At 38.5% G+C, this 27,500-nt stretch overlaps 1 protein-coding gene across 3 annotated transcripts in view; it reads right to left on the bottom strand.

The window, feature by feature from the left end:
* The window catches only part of LOC115227479 (long-chain fatty acid transport protein 6-like), a 100,395-nt gene that overhangs the window by 58,866 nt on the left and 14,029 nt on the right, over nucleotides 1-27,500 (bottom strand). The window contains exon 1 of one of the 3 annotated variants that reach the window (XM_036500712.1): nucleotides 21,248-21,639. The exons of 1 other annotated variant lie outside the window; for it this stretch is intronic. The gene's annotated coding sequence lies outside the window, so the exon portion shown is untranslated. Of the gene's footprint in view, nucleotides 1-21,242; nucleotides 21,640-27,500 lie in introns of those variants that run through there. One more of the 3 variants, XM_036500711.1, reaches the window with a different exon arrangement.

Raw genomic sequence — 27,500 nt, 5'->3', positions numbered from 1 at the left:
TATGCCCGTGGGCATATTTTGCTTTACAGATTATTAAAAATTGATGATGGGTGCAGGCATGGCTGTGTGGTAGGAAGTTTGCTTCATAACCACATAGATCTGGCTTCAGTCCTACTGCGTGACACCTTAAGCAAGTGCCTTCTGCTATAGCTTCAGGCCAACCAAAGCTTTGTGAATGGATTTAGTAGATGGAAACCGAAAGAAGCCCATCATGTGTGTGTGTGTGTGTCACTGTGTTTGTCCCCTCCCACCACCACTTGACAAATGGTGTTGGTTTGTTTATGTCCCTATAACTTAGCAGTTCAACAAAAAGAGACTGACAGAATAAGTACCAAACTTTAAACAAGGTGCTAGGATCAATTCATTTGACTAAAAATTCTTCAAGGCAGTGCCCCAGCATGGCCACAGTCTAATGACTGAAACAAGCAAAAGCTATAAACATACTTGCTTTAAATATTTCATTTCTGAGAAAAGAGTCACCCCCACCCCACCCCCAACCCCACCACCTATAAAGAGACAATAGTCCAAGAAGTGATTTATAAGGCTTGTCTAATTCACACTGCTACCTCCTCTTACTCTTCCTCCTCCTAGAGATGCCGTTTCCATTTCTTTTGGAAACCATTCTGGAATCCTTCAGATCTGTTGTTTGCTTCTTCTTCTTCCAAGTGTTTTCTATTTTCCTTGAGGGTGGGGAGAGATTTATCCAATGGTTTGTCATTCCAGCTTTCATCTCCTCTTCATTACCAAAAGATAAAGTTTTACTGCTACAATGGGTCTGCTAGGTTTCTCAATCATCAACTCTTGGGACTGAAGAACAGACAATTTTCAAAACAAATCTCTGGAAACTGTGGAAAACTCTGGAAAGTGTCTTCTACTATAGCCTCGGGCCTTGTGAGTGGATTTGGTAGACGGAAACTGAAAGAAGCCCGTCGTATATATGTATATATATATATATATATGCGTGTGTGTGTTTGTGTGTCTGTGTTTGTCCCCCTAGCATTGCTTGACAACCGATGCTGGTGTGTTTATGTCCCCATTACTTAGCGGTTCGGCAAAAGAGAACGATAGAATAAGTACTGGGCTTACAAAAGAATAAGTCCCGGGGTCGAGTTGCTCGATTAAAGGCGGTGCTCCAGCATGGCCGCAGTCAAACGACTGAAACAAGTAAAAGAGTAAACTAATTCCTATGGATCAAAGGTGTTTCTTTCTTTGCATGTTCAAACTTCTCAGGGTCGGAAGTCGTCAGGTGATTGTAACTTCCACATTTATAGCAACTCTGTCACCACAATGAAATACAGCCTGAGAGGGACTTAGTACTTTTGGAGATTCATCAGAACTTGTATGATAACGACCCCTGTCCCTGAGCATATTGTCTCAGGTCACCTTTGCACTCAATACCTAGTCATGCTGTACTGCAAAGGTGACACTGAACCAGTGATCAACATAAACCTGTTGTGAAAACTGGTCAGTGCGGGGATGCTACTCTAATTAAACCAGACACAGTCCCCAAGATCCCAGACCTCGTTCACTTCCAGGAGGGGAAAAGCTAAATGTTAGAGTTGAGGGTAAAAAGTCACAATGCCAACTAAACCAGCAATGATCAACATTAAAAGTGGCACCAACAACAAGAACATTATCATCATTGTTTAACGTTCACTTTCCATGCTAGCATGGGTTGGATGATTTGATTGGGGTCCAGCGAACCAGATGACTGCACCAGGTTCCAATCTGATCTGGAAGAGCTTCTACAGCTGGATGCCCTTCCTAACGCCAACCACTCCGGGAGTGTAGTGGGTGCTTTTACGTGCCACCGGCATGAGGGCCAGTTAGGTGGTACTGGCAACGGCCACACTCAAATGGTGCTTTTTATGTGCCACCTGCACAGGAGCCAGTCCAGTGGCACTGGCAACGACCTCACTCAAATGTTTTTTCACGTGCCACTAGCACAAGTGCCAGTAAGGCGACGCAGGTAACGATCACGCTTGAATGTTGCTTTTTACGTGCCACCGGCAAGGAAGCCAGTTTGTTGCTCTGGCAACAATCAAGCTCGGATGGTACTCTTAGCGCTCCACTGGCACAGGTGCCAGTCATCGAATTTAATTTTGATTTCGATTTCACTTGCCTCAACAGGTGTTAGCAAATGCTGGAAGAACACCAATACCAGATCAGCAACAGAAAGAATAATAATAACAGACACGCACAGTACCCAGGGACTCTCCCACGCCCTTCCCTCACATCATCTCCTCTAAACTCAAATGCATATTCGACTTGAACCTCGATTCACCACATACACAAATGCATCTGCATCATGCAGTGAAAAAGAGGGGGGGGGCACATAACCAAAAGAGCCAAAAATAAACACGGTAAAACATCACACCCCCACACACCAAAAAACAGAAAAAACACCCAGCAGCATCAGCAAGCCCTCTAGCAGCACAATCGTCGACACAGATATCACCATGACAACCAACTCTACCAACATGACCACAACTGCAACAACTAACAACAACAACCAACCATACAAGCAAAAAGTTTCGTGCTTATGAGGAGGGCTGACAAAGAACTGATGGCCTCTAATAGCACAAAGGAAGGACCTTCAGAGAGAGAGAGAGGATGTGATCTTTGGCACCAGCACCATTCGTATGCCAGAAACACTGATGATGACATTAGGGAGAGCTTCCCTCATGAATTGGGAACCCCTAATGTAAAAGCCATGAGTAGGATTTTAAGGGGGTTCTCAAAAGAACCCCAACAATTACAGAGGTTGAACCACCTGACATTCAGTGGTACCCAGTGGGTAAGTAAACACCCTTTGTTTCTTCTCCAAATTCTCTCCGGTCATCATGGTGGGTTTAAAAGGGTTGCCCTGCAGGTAAGGTCACCTGCTCAGTGACCTCAGGTCACAAGTTATAGATGTGACAGCCATCAGCAAAACCAGAATTTCTTTTGAGATCTTCTCATCACTTAGTTGGCCCGGAATGGGAGGTGAGGTGGAAGTGCTTCTTAGACTTAGATGTTAAGATGGTGGTCCTGGATGTGAGCAATAGCAAAGGTGGTGCTTTTAGACTAGTCCCCTATATACACCCCAACTGGGATGGGGCTGCCAGAATTTCTTCAGACATTTGGAGGTCTTCCTTGAGATATCTCACCCTTTAGATTTAGTGTCTTTATGTTCTGAGTTCAAATTCCACCAAGGTTTTAACTTTACTTTTCATCCTTTCAGGGCCAATGAGATAAGTACCAGTCGAGTATTGGGGGGAGGGGGTCGAAGTAATTGAAAAGCCTCCTTCCCCAGAATTTCAGGCCCTGTACCTAATGTAGAAAGGATTATTATTATGAAACGCGTCTTTTAGAAAGTTGTCAATATCTAAAAAATTTTTGAAGTTATTTTCCCAAACTGGAAAACAACAACAACAACAATAATAATAATCTAGACATAGGTTCATGGATCCCAGAAAATTGTGAAATATCTGCTGAAACAAAAATCAACCAAATTAAATAAAAACAGAAGAAAAACAAAACAATAGAAATGATTGTTATAGAAAGGCTTTGATGTTTTCAGATGTGGAAGATGAAGACAGAAAGAATAAGTTTTAATCAGCGAACAAAGAAAATAATGTGTTCAAATGAAAAACAGCCAGATGTATGTAGAATCGATACAGGGTGTATATGTGTGTGTGTGTGTGTGTATATAGGAGAGAGTGAGGGCGATATGAGGTAGGAAAGAGAATGAAAGGGAGAGAGAGAGAGAGGTAGGAGGAAGAAAGAGAATGAACGGGAGAGATACTGAAGGGGAGAGAGAGAGGAAGGAGGAAGAAAGGGAATGAAGGGGGGAGAGAGAGAGAGGTACTACTATGCAGCAGACAGTAATTTTGTTGTGGAGAGAAGAACAAAGAGAAAAGAATAGGAAAAACCATTTGAGAGAGTTTTTCTGTCAGCAGTTGAGAGGGAGTTGAAGGGTTTTACGTAATGAAAGCAACCGGGGGGGGGGGGAGAATGATAATCCTTTCTGCGGTAGGCACAAGGCTTGAAACTTTGGGGGGTGGGAGAGGATAAATTGATTACATCGACCCCAGTACTCAACTGGCACCTGTTTTATCGACCCCGAAAGGATGAAAGAGGGATAATAATAATAACATGTGGCGCCTGTGTTCCTATGTTGGTATGAGTTGGCTGCTTTGATAATAATTGCAATAAGATTGCTGAAATAATAATAATAATAATAATAATGCGGCTAATATTACCATCACCACTACTACTACTACTACTACTCATAGTAATTTCTAATTTTGGCACAAGGTCAGCAATTTTAGAGGAGAGTTAAGTCACATCGATTGGTACTTTATTGACCCTGAATGGATGAAAGGCAAACTTGATGTCTGTCAGGTTTGAACTTATAATGTAAAGGACTAAGGAAAAGGGTATTGAGGGAGAGATATATGGCTACTATTTCTAGCAACTCAAACAACCACTGCTACAATAATGGAAAAAGTGAAACAGCCGATCATAGCAGCAGTTTTGTGCCAGGGAAAAGCACCACTGCCATATTTCTGGAAAGGTAGCCGCAAGAGAAACCTTTGTACTTGGCTTATGTTGACTTGGAGAAAGCCTTTGACAAGGTCCCTTGATCCTTATCTGGTGGTCAATGAGGAAACTAGGGATAGACGAGGGGCTTGTGAGGGCTGTACAAGCCATGCACAGGGATGCTATCAGTAAGGTTAGGGTTGGTAACAAGTACAGCAAATAATTCATGGTACAAGTAGGGGTTCACCAAGGATTGGTCCTCAACCCCCTCTTGTTCATCATAGTCCTCCAGACAATAACAGAGGAATTCAAGACAGGTTACCCCTGGGAGCTCTTCTATGCTGATGACCTTGTTCTTCTTATAGCTGAATCACTACCAGAACTAGAGAAGAAGTTCCAGGTAGGGAAGCAAGGTCTAGAATCAAAGGGCCTTAGAGTTAACTTAGCGAAAACCAAAGTCTTATTAAGTAGGAAAGCAGACAAATCCCTTCATGTAGATGGCCCTGCTCGATATGTAGAAAAGGCGTAGGTAGAAATTCCATAAGATGTACCCAGTGTAAGCTAGGGACACATAAGAGATGCAGCAATATTAGAGGAAGGTTAACTGGGAAAATAGCTTTTGTATGTGGAAGATGCACAGGGGCAATAAACACTGACAATGTACAGAAAACAGACTCCATCAAATACTGGAGCGGGGGGGAGGGGTTAAGTTAGTAGATAGCTTCTGTTATCTCGGTAACCAACTTAGTAGCAGAGGTGGATGCTCTGAGAGCATAGCTGTGACAATAAGATTAGGTTGGGCAAAGTTCAGAGAGCTCTTAATTCTGCTGGCAACAAAGGGCCTCTAAAGGATAGTTAATTTAGTTGAAAATAGAAATAACCTAACAGAAGAGGAAGGTGGAGTTATGGACCAACAGCTCCCATTAAGGACTTTTGACTAATTTGTCATTGTTTACTAATGAGGAGTGGTCATTAGATTCTCTCAAAATACAAATCAAATGTCTCTCATATCACATTCTACCATCATAAAAAGGAGACATTCCACAGGGAAGTCATAGAATTTTATGGAAGAATGTGTAAAATGAGAGAAAGATTCTTAGAGACTACTCTTGTGTATTTAATTCCGAAACAAAGAGTTTTTTTATTGCAAGACTCCACAGAACTAGTGTTGTTTGAGTTCAGGTTTGTAGCGATGGCATAAACAAAGGGTTCTTATTCCAATTCTAGTTGTTTATACCTTTTGTTGTGAAACATTCGCCTTTCCACTTGATTTTTATGCTTGTTTTCGTTGCTGTTGGGGAAAACTAGATTTTAAACATAATTTTATGTTAAATGAAGTGTGAACATTTTACAGAATAATAATTTGGTCACTTTAAAACTATTGACTCTACAGCATTTATATTTTTTAATAATATATTATTATTAATATTAGGAAATCAATATCTAAACTCCTCAGCATTACTTCAAAAAACAAATGACTTAATTTAACAAATGAGATGGAAAGCATTCTTCGATGACACCAAAGGAACAATAAAAGACCAAAGGAATAATACTTTTGGACTTCAATTATATAAAAACCCTCCACATCATACACAACATATATTTATACTTATACATATTTACATATATTTTTATACATATTTATATTTATTTATATATTTTTAATACAATTATTTTTCACACTTGTATATCTTTCTGAGGAGTTTTGATATTGATTTCCTTATAATAATAATAATATATTAAAAAATATATATGTATATAATTGCTCGTACTAAATATATAAATACTTTAATAGTATTAATACTTTGATACAATATAAATTCAGCAGATAATATTCTCACTGAATATATTTAACTAAAGATTTAATATATAAATAATATAGGTGAGAGCAGGGCTGTGTGCATAGGTGTCGATATAAATGTGTAGTAAGAAATTTGCTTCCCAACCACATGGTTCTGGGTTCAGACCCACAGCATGGCACCTTGGACAAGTGTCTTCTACTGTAGCCTTGGGCCAACCAAAGCCTTGTGAATCGATGTGGTAGACAGAAACTGAAAGAAGCCCATTGTGTGTGTGTGTGTCTGTCTCCCACCACTGCCACTTGACAACCAGTGTTGGTGTGTTTATGTCCCTGTAACTTAGCAGTTCAGCAAAAGAGACTAATAGAATAAGTACCAGGCTTAAGAAAAAAGTACTGGGGCCAATTCATTCAACTAAAAAATTCTTCAAAGTGATGCCCCAGCATGGGCGCAGTCTAATGGCTGAAACAAGTAAAAGATAAATATAGCACGAATACTCATGGCACTCGGTCGGTTACGACGACGAGGGTTCCGGCCGATCCGATCAACGGAACAGCCTGCTCGTGAAATTAACATGCAAGTGGCTGAGCACTCCACAGACACGTGTACCCTTAATGTAGTTCTTGGGGGAGATTCAGTGTGACAAAGCTGGCCCTTTGAAATACAGGTACAACAGAAACAGGAAGAAAGAGCGAGAGAAAGTTGTGGTGGAAGGGTACAGCAAGGGTTGCCACCACCACCCCTGCTGGAGCCTTGTGGAGCTTCAGGTGTTTTCACTCAATAAACACAACGCCTGGTCTGGGAATCGAAACCGCAATCCTATGACCACAAGTCTGCTGCCCTAACCACTGGGCCACTGCACCTCTATGCATGAATACGACATCTATACTGTAAAGATAACTTGACAGTAGTCTATACCATGAACAACTGCTTGTGACCTGAATAACAACAACAACAACAAAAAATACCTTAGGAATGAGAATCCAGGTTCGAAATTTCCCCAAGACACCTGATGAAGGCTGGAGGGTATATCAGCCAAAACATTGTGTTAACAACAAACAAGATGAGGACAAATATCCGTCAAATGTAAATAATGTAAATGGAAAGCATTTGCATTTTCTTTATAAGAAATAAGAGACACAACACAGCAGCAAGACAATGTCTCTTGTATAATGACATGTTGAATATTTTTATGCTTTGAACCCTAACTTACATAATTCACAGATGTAATGTTAAACAATTCACCAGCAGGAGGAATAAAAAATAATATCAGAAATTAAATACGTTTTTAGTAAAATTGTAAAGCTAAAAATCTTGAAAAATATATCCTAATAACTTATTTCAACCAATTAACATTTTATGTAAATTGAAATTTACTTTTTATTTATTGTATTGAACATTTTTTAAACCTTATATTTTACTTTCTTTTTTGACATAAAAAAGTAAACAATTTGTGAGGTGCACGCAGCCCAAATAAAGTCTCTGTTTGTTCTGGCAATATTTGAATCAAGCAGAAAGTGTTAAGAATGAACAGACTTGTTATTGTTAGGATTCCCGCTCTTTCTCATGAAATCCATGGATTATTATCTGGTTCTCAGTTATCAGCAGATATTTTGCTGTTAGCTTATTTTTATAAACAAGAGCCTGTCTTCTTGTTAGATTCATTGATCCAGGCATGGCTCTCACTGGGGAGACACAATAAGGTTGAAACAGCATGGTATCTCTAAGTCCCCTTCCACCAGTGAATCACGTGTCAAAGGGGGGGGGGTCTCTGTTCATGGAAACCAACAGTAACCGGATATTTGCATTTGGATTTGTTTTGATCTATTTTGAAGTTTAATAGAAAATTGTTTCAACTAATTTTACTTTTGGACTATATAACTTAAAATTTGGCAATGATCCCTATTTAAATAATATAATAAACAGGTTTAATTATAAATAATGTATAAAAATAATTTCTAATAAACTGCAGAATCAACATAAAAATCTGCTTCAGACGAGACATTGGCTCATTACATTGTGGTGGCAAAACTTTTCAATTTTCTACTCAAGGATGATGCAGGAATGTTTTTCTTTATTTTCCAAATATTTTCTGTGGTTTAAATTCAATATTAATTCTGTAACAGAGATATTTTAGAAAATGTAATATTTCTATTCTCTCTATTCCAGCTAAACCTGATATATTAAGCTGGTGCTTATAAGACAGCGAGGAGCTGGCAGAATCATTAGCAGAACGGGCAAAATGCTTGGCAGCATTTCGTTATTTTAACAAAGAAAAACATTTGGGTATTTGAATCCACACTTCTGCGCTAGAAGTAGAAATTTGATCAAAACAAGGTGAACACCTTTTCAGAAAGTTGTCAAGACATCAGAGGTGGAAACATCAAAGAGTCAGATACAAAGAATTTTGTCAAACAAAGGTTCCGTAATTTGTTCCCAGAACTGGATTCATGCATTATCAGTTGGTGCTGATGTATCTGCAGATTTTGAAGAACTGGCAGATGTACTTATTTATTGAAACTTTGTTTTAAAAGTGAAAGACTTGCAGAATTTCGGAATAAGGAACATCTGTCATGCTTTTAGATTTAAAAAGCCACAAAAGTCTTCAAAACCATGTTGGAAGGGATAAAAATACTGTTGTCTTTTATAACAATTTACCCTCTGGTGAAAAGAGAAGTTGAAAATAAAATGGGTGGATCCTGAAGACAATATGAAAGGTGTTCTATCAACAACACCAATTTGTGATGTTGCTACATCAAAAATAAAATAGCACTATTTTCTAGAGAGAGATTTGGAATGAAATTGTTCAGTTCCTTTATTTTTATTAATTTTGCTTATTTTTGTTGTTATGTCTAAATTTGTTCCTCCAAATCATTACTGAGAATTGGAAAATTGAACTAGAATAAATGTTAGTCAACTGGGTTTTTAAAGAGAGAAATTAGTTGGACTCTGAAGGCATCAACCAAGTTGATCTGGTATGAAGGAAACCTGGTTCCATGTGATATCAAAAATGAAACTACCTCATTTTTTTTCACACACCTGAAATGAAGTGGTTTTCAATAAGAATTTCCAATTTGGTTTCAGCATGAGGTCTTGACTAAATTTCATTTTAATTGAGGAGATTTGGGGATAGACCCTATGAAAAGTATACTGAGCCTTACACTTGATAATAAAAAAGGGCTTGTCATGGTTAGAATGCTGTTGAAGTTTTCTCAATCAGGGTTGATTGGATAAAGATATTTAACCATTTTGAGAGCCACACACCTGGAACCATCTTTGATTCTCTGATACAAATTTCCTGTTTTTAAGGAATCTAAATTAAAACCTTCCATCAGAATTCCATGTTGATTTCTATTCCGAACACCAACTTAATTATGAGAAAGTTATTTGACCAAACTCGAAATTAATTGAAAGAAGGGCAAACGGGGTCAACTGCAAGGTGGCAGCTGTTAAAGAAGGACACAAGGAGTGGAGTTTGGTGTGAATTTTAAAAAGTAAGAAGTAAACAAACCAGCAATTCTATATTCCTCATTCAATGTAGATGTCAGAGCTGCTGGTAGAAGCATATCGTTGCCATTATTATTGATATCAACTGGTTTGGCATGGATGGAAGAGATTCGTTCCAGTAGAGTTTTACCACTTGTCACAGACACACAACAACAAAGAAATATCAGTAGTGGTTGTTGTTGTTGTTGTTATAAAAGTGGTTGATGAATGTTGGGTGAAGAAGACATGAAGGGTTGAGGAGGGGAAGTAAAGGGTTTCAAGTTCAGGTGCAGTCAGGTTTGAGGAGGGGATGCTGCACAGCAAACAAATGCACCAGCTTTTGGGATTAGTTGAAATATAAAACAAAGAAATCAATAGTTTGTTGTATTAAAGGTCGTGCTTCACCACCTCGTTCCAGGTTTTCTTGATATATATATATATATCTACATATGTGTGTGTGTGTGTGCATATATACACACACACACACACATATATGAGTATATTCATCGTCATAATCATCATCATCGTTGTTTAAAGTCTGTTTTCCATGCTGACATGGGTTGGACGGTTTTGTGACTGAGGGCTGGCAAGCCAGAAGGCTGCACCAGGCTCCAATCTGATCTGGTAATATTTCTACTGGTGGATGCTCTTCCTAGCGCCTACCACTCCGAGAGTGCAGTGGGTGCTTTTTATGTATCACCAGTACGGGAGCCAGTCAAGCAGCACTGGTATCCGCCATGGTCCGGATGGTGCTTCTTATGTGCTACCAGCACAGGAGCCAGTCAGGGCAAGGGGGCTGGCATCGACCACATTCGGATTGTGCTTTTTACATGCCACCAGCACAGGGAGCCAGTCCTGGTGGCACTGACAACGACCCATGCACGAATGGTGCTTATTGCATGCCACCAGCACAGGAGCCAGTCAGGCGGCACTGGCATTGGCCACAACTACAATTTCCATTTTGATTTCAATTTGACTGAGATTCTTATATATGTATATGCCTGTATATGTATGTATATGCATATGTATATATTTATGTGTGTGTGTGTGTGTGTTTGTTCCCTACCACCATTTGACAACCAGTGTTGGCATGTTTATGTCCCCTGTAACTTAGTGGCTTGGCAAAAGAGACCAATAGAATAGGTTCCAGGCTTAAAAAATAGGGTTGATTTGTTCAACTAAAGTTCTTCAAGATGGTGCCCCAGCATGGCCACAGTCTAATAAATTGAGTTCGAAACAAAACTGTGGTAGTGCTCCAGCATGACCACAGCCTTCAGTCCACAACTAAAGGAAGGAAAAGAAAAAGGAAATAACAGACTTTTGTGCTAAATAACATAGGCTGTTCTGAAGTGTGTGTGTGTGTGTGTGTGTGTGTGTGTGTGTGTGTGTGTGAGTGTGTATGTGTATATGATACATGTTTTGGCTGGCAAAGTAGGACTGGTTTGCAATTAGTGGTGAGTGGAGGACATGTGACAAGCCTACAGCTGACAGCATTGTAAAGCTGACAGATGTCTGGGAAATCAGGAACAACTCATTCGTAAAAGGCCATCCACTTCAATGGAAAAGAAATAATGGATATCCGCTCTGTCTGTCATGAGAGAAATGGCTAGGGGCGCTGAGGGCCACAGAAAGGAAGTTCCTATCATGCCATCAGAGACATGGCCACCACCTCTAACTATCACTAACATGTCGCACACACAGACACACCCTTTAGATGGCAGGAGAACCTGCTGGAAAATAGGAGCAAAATCTCTCATAAATCACACTAATATCTTAAACAAGGAACACACTAAATGATGTACATCTAGATACACTGTGCTTGTGATCACAGGTAAACTCAATTTGAGTTGACCAGGGTTAAAAAAAAATTATTTTCTGAGATGAATCAGCAATAAAAATAAAAATCAATTATTGTGTGTTTGTGTCCGTATACATATACATACATAGAGACACACACACACAGTCATATATATTATATACATACCTATCTATATCATCATCATATAACATCTGTTGTCCATGCTGGCTTAGGTTGGACGATTTGATCAGAGCTGGCAGACCAGGGAGCTGCACCAGGCTCCAGCCAGATTTGGCATCGTTTCTACAGTTGGAAGCCCTTCTGAACACCAACCATTTACAGAGTGTGCTGGGTGCTTTGACATGGTGCTGCCTAAGTGTTTCATGTGGCACAACACAGGCACATTTACGTGTGTTATGCAAGCCATATATATATATATATGCACGAATATAATCAAAAATAAGGGTGAAAAAATTGGATATTAATTTAATAATACCATCAATTTAACACCAAGTGGCTTAGCGCATAAAAACCAGGGATACAATAAAAATTTATACACAAATATAAGAGAGTGACCACTATATGGTCGACTCTTGCGCTAAAAATAGATCTATTTTTAGCGCAAGAGTCGACCATATAGTGGTCACTCTCTTATATTTGTGTATATGCGAATATATATATATATATATATATGCATACGGTAAATCCTCAAGTATAATCCACACTTTTTTCCCAAAATATAAAGGTCAAAATCCCTCGTGCGTGCTATATACAAGGTTAAAAAAGAAAAATATTTTCTAAGTAATGTCTGAGGCTCTATTTGCTCTCCGGCAAAGTTTATTCAGACACATTTTGTGATGTCGGACGTGAAAATACCTTAAGCTAAGCATGAAAGCAATGAAATCATAAAAGAATCATCCATAACTTGCAGTAAGCAACATTTATTAAAATACAAGTATTCAGAACACAGAATAACATGTAAAAAATAAACAATTTGCAAATATATTTACATTCCCATATAACAGTTAAGAACATCACCATTATTGTATTACGCATGCACGGAAGTGTTTGTTACACTAGGTGCTGCTGGCTTAATTACGCACGACTCAAGTTAGAGAAAGGGTGCGTATTATACACAAGGTTTAGGTTTTTCAGAAAAACAACCCCCTAAAAATCCCCTGCGTATTATACTCACGGGCAAACTATACTTGAAGATTTACGGTATCTATATATCTCTCTATATATAAACGGCAGTTTGTCTGTGCGTGTTTCTGTGTGTCTGTTTGCTTGTAGCCTCACCCTGACCACGGCTTTCAACCGATTCTGATGAAACTTGACACACACATAGCCCAATGTCATAATTCAAAACTAACGCAGCGAAAATTTTGAAAAGTTCCCCCAGTTCTGAAAAAAATCGATAAATTCGACATGGGGTCGAGAATCAGAAACACAAACCACAGACTGTCTAGGGGACGCAACTCGACCTTTTTAACTCTCAAAAAAATTTACCATAATTTTTTTTCCATTTTTTGGCTATAACTCTCTAAAAATGCTTTATAGTTATTTCCCTTACAAACCCGAGCAACGCCGGGCGATACTGCTAGTATGCTTATATATATATATATATATATATATATATATATATATATATATATATATATGCATATATATATATATATATGCATATATATATATATATATGCATATAAGTGCCACACTCTAGCGGTTGAGGGAACCTGTGGAAGAGACAGACCCAGGAAAACCTGGGATCAGGTGGTGAAGCACGACCTTCGAACTTTAGGTCTCACCGAGGAAATGACTAGAGACCAAGACCTTTGGAAGTATGCTGTGCGTGAGAAGACCCGGCAGGACAAGTGAGACTATAACCCGTGGCCTCTACATGGGATGTAGACAGTCCACTTATGCATACCTTTCCTTCTTACGACACAAAACTCTACTTGTGAAGACCTGTTGAGGCAAGTAAGAATCAAAATCGAAATCGATCAACATCAATGGAAATTGCAACTGTGATACTAGTGCCGGTGGTACGTAAGAGAACCATCCAAACAGGGCTGTTGCCAGCGTCGCCCCGACTGGCCTCGTGCCGGTGGCACATAAAAAGCACCCACTACTCTCACGGAGTGGTTGGCGTTAAGAAGGGCATCCAGCCGTAGAAACATTGCCAGATTAGACTGGGCCTGGTGCAGCCTTCTGGCTTCCCAGACCCCAGTTGAACCGTCCAACCCATGCTAGCATGGAGAGCGGACGCTAAGCGAAGATGATGATGATGATATATATATATATATACATATACATACATATATACATATACATATATATACATATATACCTATACATATATATACCTATATATATACCTATACATATACAAACATATATATACCTATACATATATATACATATATATATACCTATACATATACAAACATATATATACCTATACATATATATACCTATACATATATATACTTATACATATATATACATATATACATATACATACATATATACATATACATACATATATACACCTATACATCATCATCGTTTAACGTCCGTTTTCCGCGCTAGCACGGGTTGGACAACACATATATACATATATATACCTATACATATACATACATGTATGCATATATAGACATATACATATATGTATACATAGACATATACATACATATATATATATATACACACATATATATACATATATATACATATACATACATATATACATATACATACATATATACATATATACAAATATATACAAATATATACATATATACATATATATATGATAAATAATATAGGAAAAAGAATTTTGGAACATTCTTCTAATTTTGAGATTTTCCGAAAACATGCACCTTATTATAATGAAGCCTTGAGGGAGACGGGATATAATAATAGTATTAAATTCATTAATAATTGTAGATTTTATAATAATATAAATATAAATGATTCTTATGTTATTTATAATAATAAACCTGATATTAAGAATTATGATAAGTATTGTTCAGTTAATTATGGTTTTAGTAATAGGTTTTCTGAAAAAAGATAAATATAATAAAAGAGTAAAAGATAAGAATATATTTAATGTGGTTAATGATAATAAGAAGTATAATAATATAATAAATAAAAGGAATGTTAACAATAAGAATAAAATTTGGTTAATTATTCCTTCTGGGGCTCAAATTAAAACAAACATTATTAAAGAAGTATTAAAACTATTTGAATTATTCATTGTAGATAATAAAAAATACAATATTTTTTCTAGTAATAATTTTGGAGTTGGTTATTCTACTACTAATGTTGGTAACATTATTTCATCTTTTAATAGTTTTAAGCTGAATAAGTTTTATATTAAAAAAATATAGAATAATTCCAATAATACTAATGATCAGTATTTAATTAATCGATTAATCGTACGCGTAGAGATAAGATGAAATGTAAATTTTAAAATAAATGTAATTTGGCTGATGTAGTATATAAATGTGTAGTGACTCTGAGAGGTGATAATATTTATAGGAATAGTTATAATATAAATGCAATTTACGTGGGGTCGACATCTAATAAAATTAAATTAAGGGTGGCCCAAAACATGCACTCATTTAAGAATAAAACACTGGCCTTAGCAAATTTAAAATGGGAGATAGTTTGTAAAGCTAAATCTTATAGAATAGGTAATAATTTTTGTTTACTATGTACTAATGAATTTATGGAGATATTACTATCTAAAAACCAATTGATTAATTTCCAAGATGAGAGAAAAATTAAATGTAGACATAGGTCGAATTATTTATATAATAAGTTTAGATAATTTGTGAATATATATACCCTGGTTTATGTTATTAATTTATTAATTTATGTAGTTATATTATGTAATATTATAAGGAGTAAAAGTTAGTTGTAGGTTATGTAGTGTATGAACATAACTAGAATAAGTTTAAACCAAGGGATTGATAAAATTAATTGAAGAATATATATTAATTTATGGACATTTAATTAATTTTATATATTTTACATATAATGCCATAGTTTTAAATTATTGAGAATTTAGAATTTCCCCCCATAAATGGTATATTACGTCATGTTAAATACATATATCTATTTATTTATTTATTGTATATTCATTGTTTACATAACGTACAATGCTAGATTGTAAGTTTAAAGTTTAAAATTTCTTTTAACTGGTTTTCATCAATAAGATAAGTCATGTTTTTGCTTTACATTAATATTGTTATTATAATATCTTAATTTATTTATGTTATTTTCTTTACCTGAAGAGCGGCTAAATATTTTAAAGTAATATTATCAATTTATATATTTAGTCATGAAATGCGTGTAGTCAATTTAATGCTTGATTTGTCGTGAGATTTTTAGTATAATAATTATAAGATATTTAATTAATTTCTATGTGGTTATTATAGAAAATATCTGTGAAAATATTTTTTCACCAGACTGGCTGAAATGTCTCTCCACATCAGACACTGACATGAAACTTGAATGTTTCATGTCTATAGTGCAAGCTATATGCCAGAAATATGTCCCAGAGCACAAGGCCAAAACAAATAGGAACAAGATTCCAAGGGAGAGGAAGATCCTCATGGGACGATGGATGAAGTTTGCAAATCAACTCAACCAACATTCCAAAATTAGCAAAAGGTCCCGCCTAAAAACAACACTGATGGAGATTGAAAAAAACCTGCAACAATCCTATGTGAGGGAAAAAGCAAAGAAGCCTGGGTTATAAAAAAGATTAAGTCAAACCCAAAGGCCTTCTTTCATTATGCAAAAGAAACAGCCTCAGTACACTCCAAAAGGATGGCTGCCTCACAGATTATCCAACTAGGATATGCCCTCAACTGCCTGGATAGCCACCCTTGGAAGCTATGCAGATGATACGAAAGTCTCGCAGAAAATACAGAACCCCAGTGATGTTGCACATCTGCAGCAGGAGTTGGACTCAATTTACAGATGGGCTGAGGATAATAATATGCAGTTTAATGATGAAAAATTCCAAATCCAAAACTGAATATGAAACTTACAGGGCACACTGGTCCACAAGGAATTTCAATCTCAGAGCCTAAGTCTGTGAGGGACCTGGGTATCGACATGAGTGATGGTGCCTCTTTCCAAGTGCACATTACCAGGATGGTGACAAAGTGCAGACGACTGGCTGGGTGGATCCTGAGAACATTCAGAATCAGAGATAAGGAAACCATGTTGGTCCTCTGGCGGACATTCGTCCTCAGCCGCCTGGATTACTGCTCACAGCTATGGTCACCCACCAGTGTAAAATTAACAGCGGACCTTGAAGCAACCCAGACAAGATTCACAAAGAAGATCGTCTCTTTGCAACAGCTCAGCTACTGGGAAAGGCTGAAACAGCCAAGACTCTACTCCCTGGAGAGAGACGGGAGAGGTATGCAGTAATATATGTCTGGAAGATCCTGGAAGGAACTGTGCCAAATTCTGGCATTGAAAGCTACATCAATGCCAGAACAGGTTGACACTGCATAGTGCCAAAGATCCCAGCAATGCCATCACGCTTCAGGACCAGCTTCTGCAACAGCCTGGGTTTCAAGGGCCCACAGCTTTTTTAATATTCTCCCAAAGAGCCTGAGGAACCTGCACAAAGTAGATGTAGGCATTTTTAAATCAAAGCTGGATCTCTTCCTGTCTAGAGTCCCAGATGAACCCACCTCACGGTAAGAGGTGCAAATGAGGGTAGCTATATCAAACTCCATTCTTCACCAAGTGCCACATACTGGGGGAGGTTCTCAGTAATAACAGTGTAGCAAAATGGCAGTGCATCAGCATGGCCACAGCTCTGAGCTGAAACTACAGAAAAGAAAGAAAATATGTAGCCAGAGATGTTTGGTAAGGAGCTTGCTTCCCAACCACATGGTTCCAAGTTCACCCTGGGCAAGTGTTTTCTACTATAGACTCGGGCCAACCAAAGCATTGTGAGTGGATTTCGGAGATGGAAACTGAAAGAAGTCCGTTGCATATGTGTGTGTGTGTGTACATTTGTGTCCGTGTTTGTTCCTCCACCATCGCTTGACAACTGATGTTCGTTTATATCCCCGTAAAACATTGCAGTTTGCTGTAAGTCAGACAGAATAAGGACTAGGCATACAAAGAATAAGTCCTCGTATCTATTTCTTCTACTAAAATCCTTGAAATTGGTGCTCCAGCATGGCCGCAGTCAAATGGTTAAAACAAGTAAAAGAATATATACAAATGTACATATAGGTGCAGGAGTGGCTGTCTGGTAAGTAGCTTGCTTACGAACCACATGGTTCCAGGTTCAGTCCCACTGCATGGCACCTTGGGCAAGTGTCTTCTACTATAGCCTTGGTAGATGGAATCTCGAAGAAGCCCGACGTATATATGTATATATATGCGTGTGTGTATGTTTGTGTGTCTGCGTTTGTCCCCCAGCATTATTTGACAACTGATGCTGGTGTGTTCATGTCCCCGTCACCTAGCGGTTCAGCAAAAGAGATCGATAGAATAAGTACAGGGCTTACAAAGAATAAGTCCCAGGGTTGATTTGCCTGACTAAAGTTGGTGCTCCAGCATGGCCGCAATCAAATGACTGAAACAAGTAAAAGAGTATACATATATATATATATATATATAAGAGTATATATATATATATATATATATATATATATATATATATATATATATATATACACACACACACACACACACACAAAATAAGAAAATGGAGAAATACACCTTAATCAATAATCAACTACCAGATAATACCCATTCACATAATTTATTAACCAACTACATATGAACATCAAGGTCAAACATAATAGTACAGAACAAAACAGTGCACATTAATGAGTAATATGATACAATAAGTACAATATGTATAAATAAATATAAATAAACTATATCTTACAGCTGTTTCAGCCATACAGATATGAGTATCTCATTATGCTCATATTAGCCAGGTGTGATAAGTTAATATGTGGTTATAAATGAGACACTTACAAATATATCCCAAGGCCTCTTCAGAGATTATAAAGTACAATCCAAATATGAATATCAGAGAAGGTACACCCATACAAGAATGAGTACATATACATAATATACACATACATATAAGTGTATATACACATGCACCTTTGAAGCTCCCCAAAGGTCAATCACAAAAAAGATAGATGGCATGTCAGACCTTGACTACTGGGGTAGACTAGAGAAACTGAAACTGTATTCACTCCAACGATGCCGTGAACGCTACATTATCTGTTAGATGTGGAAAATATTCCATCAGCACTGTCTGAATGATGTTGGCATCACCTTCAAAATACATCCAAGGCTTGGACCACGTGCCATCCGTCCACAACAAAAATCTAAATCGCATCACATAACAACAATACGGCACAATTATTTCACCTCAATTGGACCCGCTCTCTTCAACATTACACCAGGACACGTCAAAAAAGAAACTGACCACACAAAATTCAAGAAGTCTTTGGACAAATTCCTTCAAACAATCCCAGACAAACCACCCACACCCAGATATGTCTCCGCAAACAATAACTCTCTGCTCGAATGGGCCTTGGTGCCCAAATCCTGAATTGAAAGACTTCGCCAGGTGGGGCTATTAAGTTAGACATGGCCTGGGTCAATACTGGCCAAAACCTTTCTAAGTTATATATACATATATACATAATAATATATAATAATATACATAGATATATATATAAGGTTGGAGGCGCAATGGCCTTGTGATTAGGGCAGCGGACTCGCGGTCGTAGGATCACGGTTTCGATTCCCAGACCGGGCGTTGTGAGTGTTTATTGAGCGAAAACACCTAAAGCACCACGAGGCTCTGGCAGGGGGTGGTGGCGATCCCTGCTGTACTCTTTCGCCACAACTTTCTCTCACTCTTTCTTCTGTTGGTCTGCTCGCTTAGCCAGCGGGGTGGCGTCATTTGAAGGCTAAAACAATGCGAAGCGCATTGTGATCAGCGATGTGTAACAACATCTGATAGCCTGGTCGGTCATGGTGATCACGGTGATATATATAAGGTTACAGTTAGTGAAATCAATATATTAGAATATACAAACATACACATATCCACATGAAAATGTACATATACAAAGTCAAGAGTTCCTTATATTAAGTTACAAAATGCCCACTCACAACCCCTATCTCAATCTGTAATATATATATACACACATATATATATACATATATACGACGAGCTTCTTTCAGTTTTCATCAACGAAACCCACTCACAAGGCTTTGGTCGGCCCAAGGCTATAGTAAAAAGACACTTAACCAAAGTGCCAGACAGTGGGACTGAACCCGGAACCATATGGTTGGGAAGCAAGCTTCTTACCAGACAGCCACGCTGCGCCTATATATATACATACATATACTCGGCGGGGGTAAAGATTACGTGTACGTACACCACCGGTTTTCGGCGTAACAAAAACCCTAACCCCTAACAACCGGGTGTACGTATTCTTTACCTTCGCCCATATACACATACATGCACATATACATATATATATACACATACATACATACACACATGCGTACATAGTATACATGCATACATACATAGTACACACACACACACATATGTATGTATATATTTAAGTACACACGTTTGCATGTATACTAAATATGTATATAGCTGTGTGTGTGTATATATACATATATATATATACACACACATATATATATATATATACATATACATATATATATATACACACACATATATATATATATATACATATACATATATACACACACATATATATATATATATACATATACATATATATATATATATATATTTATTACACATACACACATATGTATGTGTGTGTATATATATATATATATATATTTATTACACACACACACCAACTATTTGACGGCTGATTCTCTCGTCCGTCCAGTCCCCACCCCCTCCCGTCTTTACAATCACAAACAACGATGGAGCCATCAATATTTTTCTTCAATGAACCTCGTTATTAAAAGTCTTTCCCTTCACAATTCATTCTCTTCAGCCATAAACCCTCCGTTAATAAGTAAAACATTAATTTCACGTCATTTATGCAATCAGAATTCAAATCCTGATTTGCCTTTTTAGTCCCTACAAACCTCGTCGTTAACACTAATTAAACCAGCGAAAATCGGTAATAATTATGTAATAAATTTGGTCGGCCTCCCGTCAGTGGCTCCACGACACTTGGTACTTTGAAACAGTCTGCAACACCTTATTGCAGAAACTAAATTGATGAAAAACAGTAATAATAAGGCTAGTAATTTTGAGAGGAGGGGCAAGGCGGTTACATCCTTCCTTGCACCTCATTGGTACCTTAATTTTTGGACCCCAGAGGGACGAAAGATAATAATAATAATAATAATAATAATAATAATAATAATAATAATAATAACAACAGGCACAAGAATTGAGTAACAACCAATACCCAGCTGGATTTGAACGCACAATATAGAGGTTCGTAACAAAATACTGCCAGGATTATAGCCGGGGCATGAATAAATGCTGTCAACACGAAAATGTTATGATTGGAGGAGAGAGAGTGGAGAAAAGGAAATATTGCATTTACCTTACATCAGATGTTTTTTTCTCTTTCCTTTTTAGTGGAAATCTTTGAACGGGCCACGAAACGGAAAACTGAATGGAGTTGAGCAAAATAAAAGTTGACCCTATTGTTTTTGTTTGTTGCTATTTTGTTGTTTGTGTTTGTAGAGTGATTAAAGAGTGAAAATGTGGGTAAAATGATGGGTAAAGCGAGACGAGGGCGAACCGCTGATTGCTGTCGACATGAGATCTTTTTAAGTGGAGCAAACGGTTGAGTCTTCAAGACGGCGGCGGCGGCGGCGGGGAGGAGTCGACGACTCTTGACGGCCACTTATACTCGGTGTGTGTGTATGAAATTTATATAACATTTAGGTGTATATATAATGTATACACATAATATAGTTATATAAAATGTATATACATGTGAACATTACATATTCATGTACATGGGGCTTGACTGTATGTTGCCTGTGTGTGTGTGTGTGTGTATATATATGTATATATAGTGAGGGTGTGTGTTTATTATGTCAGTGTATGTGCAATGGTTACATGTGGACGATGGGAGGGGGAGAGAGAGAAAGTAATTGAAAGGGAGACGGTGAAGAAGAAGAAGAAGAAGAAGAAGAAAACAATGGATAACGAAGGGCGGCGGCGGCGGTGTAATAAAGTTGATGTTTAGCGACGGCGAACGACGCCAGCCTCTCCTCCATATTAATCCTCGCCACGGCTTTGTGATTCTGTTTTTAGTAAACCTTAACCCTAACTACACTAACTGCTTGGAGTTAATGATGAAAGAATGTGAAAGAAGGAGGGGGGGCTTCGACGTGGTTTGTTTAGCAACGAGAATATTTATGGCGATGACGAGTAAAAGAGGCGGCGAGGGACGGGCGATGCCATACTTTCTTTCCAAAGTGTTGTAATATAAATGATAAGGCATCAGAAAATGGTAAACTGGCGAACCAAGAAGGGTTAGGGTTAGGATGGATGGTCGCCTGACTTGCTAAAAATAACAGCACCACCTCCCTCAAACCACACCCTACCGTTTTAGACGAGGACATTAAATAATGAGAATCCTGGAAAGAAAACATTGTCTTTGATTTAAAAAAAAAAGTAAACAAACCAACTAGGGAGCTTCTACGCTCGCCCAACTAGAAATAACAACCAAATCTCGATAGTCAGAATAGGAAGAGTACATTTGCTATACATAGTTCTAGGTACAATTGTGTTTGAAAGAAGCCCAGACAGGATGGCCAGAACGGAGTGTCTTTGATCACAGCTGACAAATCTGATCAACAAATGTTTTAAGGACTTACAACAGACTTTGGTCATCGAACACAAACATTCGTTTTAATAGACGGACTATAAAATGATGCTGCAGTGACATTCATTCCTTTCCCATACGTCACAGAAACACTGCGGGATTAATTAGTGTTAAATTGAACAATTACTTTGCGGTCCCCAACGAAAATATAATTGGCTGCTGTTTCTAGCATGCAGAGTTCCTTCGTTGGAAGTTAGTTGTTTAACCCCAGGTCGACTCTGATTCAAGAGCCCCATAATAAAACACACCAGCCATGACTAACCTACATTTTAAGGGTATGCATAAATGTCCTTCCCATATTTAAGGCGGTTTGGGCTATTTTGTCTAGCAAACGAAACGTGGGACCTAATCTCATTTAAACACAGGATGATTACGCATTCCAGCCGTGACCATCCTGTCCTGTCTTGTTTTCGTTGTTTTAGGCCATAGTAATGTTTCAAGATGTCAAGTAGTGGATTGAAGGAGATTTAGCTGCTGTTTCTAGCAAGTGATGCAACCTCCTCAGCACTTTAATTTTATAGCTGTTGCTTGCGCGTGCGTATGTACTTTTTCGTTGAGGACAGAAGCCGTGTACTTATAGCGCTGGCGCACAAGTGTGTGTGTGTGTGTGTGTGTGGACAGCAGGGATGAAATGCATTCATATGATCTAACCTGATGAATACTATTGATTTCAGATAAGTTCGGGTACATGTTCTACTACACACACACACACACACACACACACAACAGAGTAGACGCGAACGAAAAGTGCGTGTGTGCTCGTTACTGAGCTGGGCAAAATACTTAGCGACATTTCATCCGTCTTTACGTTCTGAGTACAAATTCCGCCGACGTCGACTTTGCCTTTCATCTTTTCGGGGTCGATAAATCAAGTACCAGTTACGCACTGAGACCGATATAATCGACTAATCTGTTCCCCTTAAATGTCAGGCCTTGTGCCTTTAGTAGAAGATTATTATTAAGTGAGAGGGAAGCGCATGCCATCAAAGTGACACTAGTGCTGGACTAACAACCATTAAGCAAAGTAGGCACGTGCTTAGGGCATCAAAGGAAGGAGGGGGGGCACCGCAGAAATAGTAAATGGTTTACGGCACAAAAGAAATCATTTTAAACTTGCTAAAATAATATCCAGGATGCCTTTATTTCTACTAAGTGTAGATGCAGATGTGTTACCTAAGATTAATTTTGAGGATCTGATCAAAGACTTTGCAGTTCAAAAAAGTAGGAGGAAACTTTTCAAATCTAAATAAAATGGAAGGAGACAAAAATAAACATTATTTTCCCTCTTACTGTTTTGTTTCGTTTTGAAAAATAAAAATTATGGTTTTTTTATTGTTTATATTTTGAATTACATAATCTTTTATGGGGCACCAAAATCTTTTAAGTGCTTAGGGCCTCGATGGGTCTTAATCTGAATATATGAAGTCCAGTATACCCATCATGACTACCCGTCTGATAAGGGTACACCAGGCACATGCATCACTACCAAATGTACGCGACATGGTGATCTCATACCAAGATAAACAGCGCATGACCTTGCAGGTGGGGTCCAATTAGAATTTTCTTCGGGTCGAGTAACTCATCCTGCTCAAAAGGTCCCCGAATAAGGTTTGTTTTAAGGATGTTGAACGAACCACCCATGTTTCCAAAGGTGAATTATCCAAACCTCTAAGAATTCCACTCAACACATGGCTATGATGCTCCCCCACTACTTCTGCTCGTGATCAGAGATGCACATATCGTCAGCCACTAAGGGACATGTTCAACTGGTTACGGTGAAGCAACTGACAAGCAAATCTGTGGTATTGAGCAGAATATTTGCTGTAGCCCATCTTTTATACGAAGACAAAACAATGTACATGATAGCACTTCCAATCAGTTAAGATCAGAAGCCATGAGAAGCAGTGTCTGGTACTGCATCAGGGCAGATTATTATTATGGCAAAATCATTATTGTGCCTTTACGTTCTGAGTTCAAATTCAGCCAAGGTTCGTCCTTTCGAGGTCAATGAAATAAGTACCAGTCGAGTACTGGAGTCGATGTAATCGACTTACCATCGCCAGCAGCTGTCTCAGAGCACACCCAACCCCTTCGGTCTCATGGTCACTACTATTAGTAAAAAATGGAGTGGTCACGAATGGAGTGATTCTTTGTAATGGGTGTGTTCGATCAGTGTTGACCTTGAGCCAAACAATACCCTATCTTAGTGTGTATTGTTTAGCTTCAGGTTAGAGTTGATCAAGTAGACCTATGACGAAACGGCACGCCAGATGTGACCATTGCGTCAGACCATGTCTCTAGAACCTTCGTGGATTAAGTATGTTGAGTGCGTTTTGAGGGAAATATAGCTACTGTTTCTAGCAATCGAGTGACCGGATAAGTGGCGGTGATCTACGTTAATTAGTAGTCATCAACGTCAAACGATGTCTCGGGTTCATTAGAGTTTGGCGGGACCCGTGTGTGTGTGTGTGTGTTAATAAAGTCACACACCCACACAGAACACGATAATGACGGCTGTTTATAATTAAGCCATCAATTTTGAGAGGAGGGGCATTAGCCGATACTGTCGATCCTCGTATTTGTCTGGTAATTGCTTCTATTAACCCCAAAGGAACGAAAGGCAAATTAAAATGTTGGCAGGGTTTGAACTCGGAACCTAATCAGGTCCAACCAATACAGCAAGGTTTTTGTTTTTAGTGAGACTCAAACGATTTTGTGAATCTATGGCCGGGAGAGAAAGAACAGAGAAGAGAAGAGAGAGAGAGAGAGAGAGTAAAGAGTAAAGAGGGAGGCGGTAAAGAGGACGGGGAAGAGGCGAAGGGGAGTGCTAAATTGCAAGTAAGGCAAGTCGCGTGCACTAAACATATATATATAGTAGTAGTAGTAGTAGTGTACTATCATAGTAGTGGTAGTAACAATATTACTATTACTAGTAGTAGTAGTAGTGGAGATAGTACATCGTACAAATTAAGTTCTAATCCTGCTGAAGGCAGCGTCAGCTTTCATCATTGTGGGGTCGATAATGTAGAGGGCAGGAAAAGCAGGGTCCATCTCTCCAGTGTATTACAGCCTCTCACCACGCCCCTGCTCCACCACCGAAATGTGTGACCTTCTGTCAACAGTAAGATCATGATGATGATGATAGCAATGGTGGCGACCGTAGCCTTGCCATTAGCGTACCAAGTCTGACAACAGCAGCAGTAATTACTACTACTACTACTACTACTACTACTAGTAGTAGTAGTAGTAGATGGAGAGATGGAATGACAGACAAGAAGAGAAGAATAAGGTGAGGTGTACTTTAAGCACACACACACATCGACATCGTAACCACACACACACGCTGCTGTTTTGGAAAAACAGTGACCGAGAACTGATTCTCCGGCTCCATTCTAGGAAGTGGTGCACTTTAAAAAGCTTTGGTTGGCTGCACTCTTGAAGGGCTCCGGCACCAACCGTACACCTCACCTTTCCGCTCTTCCACAACAAGCAACCGCCATTCCCGCCGACGCCACTCACACATTCACACTATGACCTCGTTCTTTCTCAACGTTGTTTAGTGTTGAACCCTAATCGAGCAGACCTTACAATCAAAGAATCTCCATCCGTGACTATCCCGTCTTATCTCAGTACAGAAAACTCAGAAACACCAATGTATACTTTTCTTTCCATTTTTGCCTTTTTTCAAGATGGTGTGTGTGATATGAAGGTTTCAGCTGATATTTCTCGAACGACCCCGTGTTTGATTTATCCCCAGTTAAAGGGAGATGACGTTGAAGGTCACTGGGGGATGGGGCTGACCTAATTCACTCGAAATCTCTCTCCACCTCCTTATTTCACTAAACACTTTCTGTATCTTTATATTCTGTTCCCTCTAAGATCTTTGCTTTCCTTTTTAAACACACAAACCCCGCTTTTTTTGCTTTTTTCACATAACAAAACCTGTCTTTTCAATGTCTCCTCCCACTCCATTCATTTTCCTCGGGGCAAAGAAAAGCAGACATTATTATTATTAAGGTGACGAGCTGGCAGAATCGGTAGCACGCCGGGAAAAATGCTTAGCGGCATTTCGTCCATCTGCACAATCTGAGTTCAAATTCCACCGATGTCGATCTTGTTTTTTATCCTTTCGGGGTCGATAAGTGAAGTACCATGATTATTATTATTGCCCCTGTGGTAAATATCGTCATCATCATTTAAGGCAAGGGGTCTCCAAAGTAGTCGATATCGACCCCTGGGGACCGATGGGACTATTCAAGGGGTTGATATGTTTATTTTCTTGTATATGCCTGGGGATCGATGAAGGGGTCGATGGTCTAAAAAGTTTGGGGATCCCTGATTTAAGGGGGTAAGCTATCAGGATCATTTGCTTCGGACTCAATATTTTGCAGTATTTCTTCAGACTCATTACGTTCCGAGTTCAAATTCTGCTGCGGGTAACTTTGCCTCTCATTGTTTCGGGGTCGATAAAATAAAGTATCAGTCAAGTACCGAAATCGATTAGCTCCTTCCTCTAAAACTGCTTTGTGCCTCTAATTTATTATTGCTGTTGGCTGACGGATGGCCGTGTGACATTCCATTATTTTACGTTCCCAGTTCAAACCCAGTCTGGGACAACATTCTCCCCTTTCGGGACGTGGACATGAAATGAATACGAGGTGTTGGTTAGTTCTAGGTTTATAATTAAAGGCATTGCAGCCGTGCCCATCCAAGTACATTTTAAGGACTAAATTGTCAAATGTGTGCTTTTCTTTAAAAGAAGGTAAAAAAAAAAAATACTCAAAACAATCGACTGTTGAGAGACCGAAGGAAGAATATTATTTCTCGCAGACTTCGATGTCTCCCATAAGGTGCAACTGAGCAACAACACCCCCCCCTCCGACCCCGCTTAGATATTTCCATTTTCCTCATATATTTTTATACATCCTCTTTGGGCTTTGTTTCATATTTACACAGCTTTCT

Source organism: Octopus sinensis, linkage group LG2, assembly GCF_006345805.1.
Source record: "Octopus sinensis linkage group LG2, ASM634580v1, whole genome shotgun sequence".
Taxonomy (NCBI): domain Eukaryota; kingdom Metazoa; phylum Mollusca; class Cephalopoda; order Octopoda; family Octopodidae; genus Octopus; species Octopus sinensis.
This window is presented reverse-complemented; position numbering and strand designations above follow the sequence as displayed.